This window comes from Mastomys coucha, unplaced genomic scaffold, assembly GCF_008632895.1.
Source record: "Mastomys coucha isolate ucsf_1 unplaced genomic scaffold, UCSF_Mcou_1 pScaffold3, whole genome shotgun sequence".
Lineage (NCBI taxonomy): Eukaryota > Metazoa > Chordata > Mammalia > Rodentia > Muridae > Mastomys > Mastomys coucha.
The window spans coordinates 12,006,216-12,012,031 of NW_022196909.1; positions in this window are offsets into that span (position 1 = coordinate 12,006,216).

Sequence of the window (5,816 nt, forward strand, 5' to 3'; positions counted from 1 at the left end):
GTTAAGAGCACCAACTGCTCTTCTGAAGGTCCTGAGTTCAAATCCCATCCATCCGTAATGAGATCTGATGCCCTCTTCTCTCTTCCAGTGCATCTGAAGACAGCTACAATATACTTACATTAAACCTTTAAAAAAAAAAAAAAAAGAAGGTTGGGCTGGAGAGATGGTTCAGTGGTTAAGATCACTGACTGCTCTTCTGAAGGTCTTGAGTTCAAATCCCAGCAACCACATGGTGGCTCACAACCATCTATACAGCTACAGTGTACTCATGTACATAAAAATAAATAAATAAATCTTAAAAAGACAAAACAATGTTTACAAAAAGAAAAAAGGTTGAAGAGTAAGCTGCCTTAGCCCCTCCCTGAACACTCTCTGCTACATCCCACACATTTGATCAATGTGTATGAGGGTGTGGGTGTGAGTTTCAGGCCAATCTAAGCTCCATGTAGTGTGCCAGGCTAGCCTGGGCTTATGACCTACTCTCTTTTTAAGTGTGTGCATTTTCTCTCTCCCCTCAGGCATGGGACTGTATGTACATTTGTCTGGCTGCTAGTTCTCTTCCTCCAACCGTGTGCTGTGACATCTTTCCTGAACATACCTCCCCTTGCTGTTGTCACTGTGGTGCTGAGGATGCGCGTAGACCCTTGCCCATGCCAGGTCAGCCCTCCCGCTCTGAGCTACATCCTTCGATACCTCCTCTCTCTCAACATCCTCAACGTTTCCCATCACTTGGACAAGCTGTGCTTTATGGAACAGCTCGTCTACAACAGACACTGAGGTGAATTCCCATTATCATATTCACTATCTAATTAGACCCACCTCGGGGGGTCTCAAACACCCAATCTGTTATTCACACCGAACTAAAGCCCATCTCCCATCCGGTGGTCTTTCTAAGCTGAAACATCGCCCCTGCTTCAGGGTCTTATTTCCCCCCTTGTCCCTTAAGCTCCTCTGGCCCGGGTGTGGCCTTGGAGCTCCTGGCAAGGTGCCCTGCAGGCCTGTCAACTCTGCAGCTCTCCAGCCGGCCTTGGCCTTGGGGTGGCTACCTTAGAAAGAAGTGTTCTCAGGACAATGGATGCTCACGTGGTCTTTCTTTTCCTGCTTATTGCTTGGGCACTCTGGGCACTGGGAGATCTAGAATGAAACAGATGCAGACCCCAGGCTCCTAGAGATTGCAGTTTGGTCAGAGAAGTACAAGGCAGGCCAATAAATGCCTTTGTGGTTACCAATGGGGCAAGTGCTCTGAGGATGGGGGCAACCAGGGATGCTTTCTCTGAAGAGGTGGCAGCTGCAACCGAGAGTCCAGAGGATCTGATTCCCTGTTCTGTGTTCTTGGGTCACTTCCCCTTTAGCATCCTCAAGTGTGGAAGGGAAATCCCCCTTCCAGTTTGAACTTTGCGTGACTGTAGTAAGTGCTGCCCAAGTTCTGAGGAAGCAGAATTCCTGACTGCTAGGGAGAGGTCAGGGAAGGCAGCTGGCTGGCTCCACATTGGCCTTACTGTGTGGGTGGGCTCTAGCACCATTCACTTCCGGTTCTAATACTGACTGCGTGAATATATACTGCCTAGTATCTAACACGGACTCCAAGTATTGAACGGAGCAGGGGGAGCCATTGAGGTGTTTATTTATTTATTTATTTATTTATTCGTGGCACTCATGTCAGGGAGCTCACAACCACCTGGAACTCCAGCTTCGGGAAACCTGACGACCTCTTCTGGACATCACAGGCACCTGCACCCATGTGCATGCATAAGATTTAAAAAATTAAATATACAAGCTCTGCAGAAGTTAACACTGGCTCCGACCTAGGACAGGGTCCTTTCAATATAAGCTGTGGACTAAGCTCTGGCTTCCGAGACAAACAGGTCTCTGCCCTGCACTCCTGAATTACAGGGATATGAATCTGTCTGAGAAAGGCTTCCTGCAAGTCCCCTGGTTCAAGACAAGCTGGGTGGCAGCTATTCTGTGGAAAGGACCTCTGGAAAGAACACAATTATTCCTTGGCATCCGTTGGGGGAAAGGTCATATTGTCCTCATCTCCCGCAAATCCACTGACGCTCAACTCCCTTCCGGTTATAAAACTGTACTTGCATGTATCTTAGGCCTAGCCCCTGACACACTGCATCTCTAGATTAACCCATCAAATGCATGGCTGCAGAGGGTTGGCCGTAACTGGTGGGGAAGGAAGAGCAGGCTGGAAAAGAACTAAGATCACAGAGGAACTAAGGCCGTTCTGCAAGGCGCAGACCACCCCAACAAAGGCAATTGTTATGCCAGGGCATCAAAAACCCAACTGAAGGTCCAGCAAGATGGCACAGTGGGTAAAATGTGCTTGCTGCCCAAACCTGAAGACTTGAGTTTGATCCCCAGAATTTAGATAAAGGTAGAGGGAAATCAGCTTCTCACCGTTGCTATCTGATCTCCACAAGGTGCACTGTGGTATCACACATACACACACACACACACACACACACACACACACACAGAGAGAGGGGTGCGGGGAGAGACTCAGTGGAATGAGAACAATGCTTGCAGACCATCCCCCCTCCACTCTTCTCGGGACCAAAGATTTCACAGGGCCTGGGGAGGCAACAGATGAACGAAGACAAAAAAACCTGCTGTTAGCCGGGCAGGTGATGGCGCACGCCTTTAATCCCAGCACTTGGGAGGCAGAGGCAGGCTGATTTCTGAGTTCGAGGCCAGCCTGGTCTACAGAGTGAGTTCCAGGACAGCCAGGGCTACACAGAGAAACCCTATCTTGACCCCCCCCCAAAAAAAAAAACAAAACAAAATAAAACAAAAAAAACCCTGCTGTTGCCACCACTCATCTCGGTCTCAGGTCCGACGTAAAAGGCTGTAAAAGTATATCCCCGAGATTGGTGCTCCCTCTACGATGCGCCTTAGCGGTTGTATACATTTCGAACATCCACACCTACATTACCGTGCAAAGCCGTGTGCACAAAGCCATGCACACTATACTTTATGGAAAATTTAAGAGCGTTACAGAGGTAATTGCAACCAGATGTGCTTCCCCGTCCTGGGCTGTGGGAGGGAGATGAAGCTCCAGATAGGCAAGGGTTTGCCCTGGAGGTCTGGTAGGCTGAGGTGAGGAGTTAGACTTATTCTCAAAACCAGAAGGAGCTATTAAAAGGTTTGGAGAGCCAGGCTTTAGTGAGGCCCCGGAACAATGGTAAAATAAACAGAGTCCGCAGCAAGGGGGGGGGGGGGGGAGAAGGATGGGGGGGCGTGTCCACCCAGAAAGCTGTAAATCCTAAACCAGTTTTACCCACAACTCATCTCTGGGCCTCACTTCCTAGTCTATAAAGAAAAGCCACAGTCCAGGGCTGCAGAACCATTAGGGTCACCCTGCCAAGGAACCAGACCCACCACTTTATGCTGGCAGAGGTACTAGCCAACGACACCACTTGTCCAATGCGAGCCTGGTTCTCTACCCGCAGGGCTGGTCCACCAGGGTTGAGGAAGAGCTTGGGGAAGCGTCTTCGGGGCCTATCCGATGCTCTTCCTTCCAGCCCCAGCCACTCTTAAAACGTCTGAGCCAGTGAACGAGTGCCACAATGCCTCACTGTGCAGGCTTCAGCAAACACCACGGCCCCACGGATTCCTACAGAAAGGCTCCCATAATAACCGTGTGATAATAAAAAGATAGAGAGGCAAATAGGTATGTAGGTCAACTCAAAAATAGCCACCCACCCACTTAGCCTGGGTAACCATCGGTACCAGGTGGGGACAGTGTTGGCTTGGTGTCTCTGCCCAGCTGACCTGCCCTGCTCTTCTCAAGGTCGCCTGAAAAAAATTTGAAAGTCCCTGTCCGCACACTGCTTGGGATGGTAAGGTTATGTATGGTAGACTGCAGGCCCAGCTCCCTCCTTGCACCCCATCCCCCACCAGCTCCCCCTCACCAAGTAAATCCTAGGTCAGAGAGCACAGAGGTTGTCTTTCTGACGTAGGTTATTGGAGCTAAGTGAGGGTTCAGGGTGATGACTCACACAAATCCCTACCCCACCCCCACAACCCTTTAGGCTGTTCACGCATGCAAGGCCCCCCACCCCCACCCCACCCTCTACCCCTACAGAGTCCCCTTTGTTAGCACAACCCCACCCAAACAGCCTCGGGGTTGTGAGGGCCTCTTTTAGCCTTTCCCTCCTTTTCGATCCTTCCCAGACCCTCTCCCGAAAAGTGCAAGCCGTGGCGGCTCGCCCCCATCCCCCAGCCGCAGCCAAAGTGCTGATCTCAGCATCTTAGCAGCGAGCCCGGCTACGCGGTGGGCGGAGCCTCCAAACCCCGCCCTTCTTCCCTCTCCGCCACCCCATCCTGCCCCGAAGCACGTTCTCTGAGTCACGTCCCCGCTTTCCCCTCTGCAGGGGGTCGGCGGGGAAGGAGCCCCCACTCCAAGTCAGCTGCTCTTCATCTGTCACCTCCGTAGCCGGGCTCCCCGAGAGCTTCTCAGATGTGGGAGGAGGGAGAGTGAACGGGCAGTACTCCCACCCCACCCGTGCCAACGCCTGGCCCTTGAGGAGCCACCCCAGACTTTTGGGAAGTCGGTTGGTTGGGTGTGTTTGTGTGGTGTGTGTTCCAGATTTGCAGAGCAGAGCCTATAAATCTTTGTGTTTCTCTGGATTTTTTTTTTTTTTTTTTTTGAGACAGCGTCTCCAGTAGCTCAGGCTAGCCTGAAACTCACTCTGTAGCACTCACTCTGCAAGGAAGGATGATCTTAAACTTCTTTCTGCCTCCTCCGTCACTTTCCAGTTGCTGAGATTAATACGCATGTACCACCTTGCCTGGTTTACAAAATGCCGAGGTTCGAACCCAGGGCTTTCTGTATGCTATGCTAGCAGAAGAGCAATAGCCTAAACCCTGAGACTGCTTTTTAAAATCAAAATTTCGACTGTGGTTCATGGGGGTCTATGCCAAAGTCTGTCCCTCTGTGGGTTATGGTTAGGACAAATGGAGCCGGGAAGGACTCCCCCGGTCACACACACACCAGTTTTAGGCAGACATCAGAGCCTTGGCTGGGCTGCAGAGTGAAGGTGGACCCCAAAGGGGAGAGAGGTGATGACAGAGTCAGTGTCACTTCTGGGGTTCAGCCCTGGGAAGTCAGCTTGCCTTTCTCACCATCTTCCTCAGGGCTGCAGCGTGAGAGAGAGCTGATCAGATATCACAAAGGCCAAGCCCAGAGAAGGTGTCTTATGTCAACAACTCCAAGGCTTGCAGGTGTTCACTCCTGCTGTTCTGGGCCCCAGTGGTGCCTCCCTCCCCCCATCTAGTCTTTACATTCCCTTTTGGCTCACAACTAAGAGTGTTTGGGGCCTAGAGTCCAGGGTCTGTGCAGGATCGTGATTCCGGTCTACTGGCTGTAAAGCCTAAGGCAAGTCACTCCACCTAGCTGAACTCCCATTTCCTTACCTGTAAAGAGATCACTGATAAGCCCAAACCGTGCTTACATATGACACACAACTATGTGTGTGCATGTGTACGTGCATGTGAGTGCATGTGTATGTATGTCCATGGAAAGATCACAGGTCAACCTCATCTCTCAAAATCTATTCACCTTGGGTTTTTTTTTTTTTTGGGGGGGAAAGGGGTCTCTTGCTAATCTAGAGCTTGCCAGTCTTCCCAGGCACATATCAATTATTTTAATTGACAGATAAACACCCACCCACCACTGGCTGCTAAAGCCATTGAAAATAAAGACAGACTTTTGTGCTGGGCTTGGTGGCACACACAGCCCTTGGGTGGCAGAGGCAGGGGGATTAGCTGAGAGTTTGAGATCGGCCTCATTTATAGAGCGAATTCCA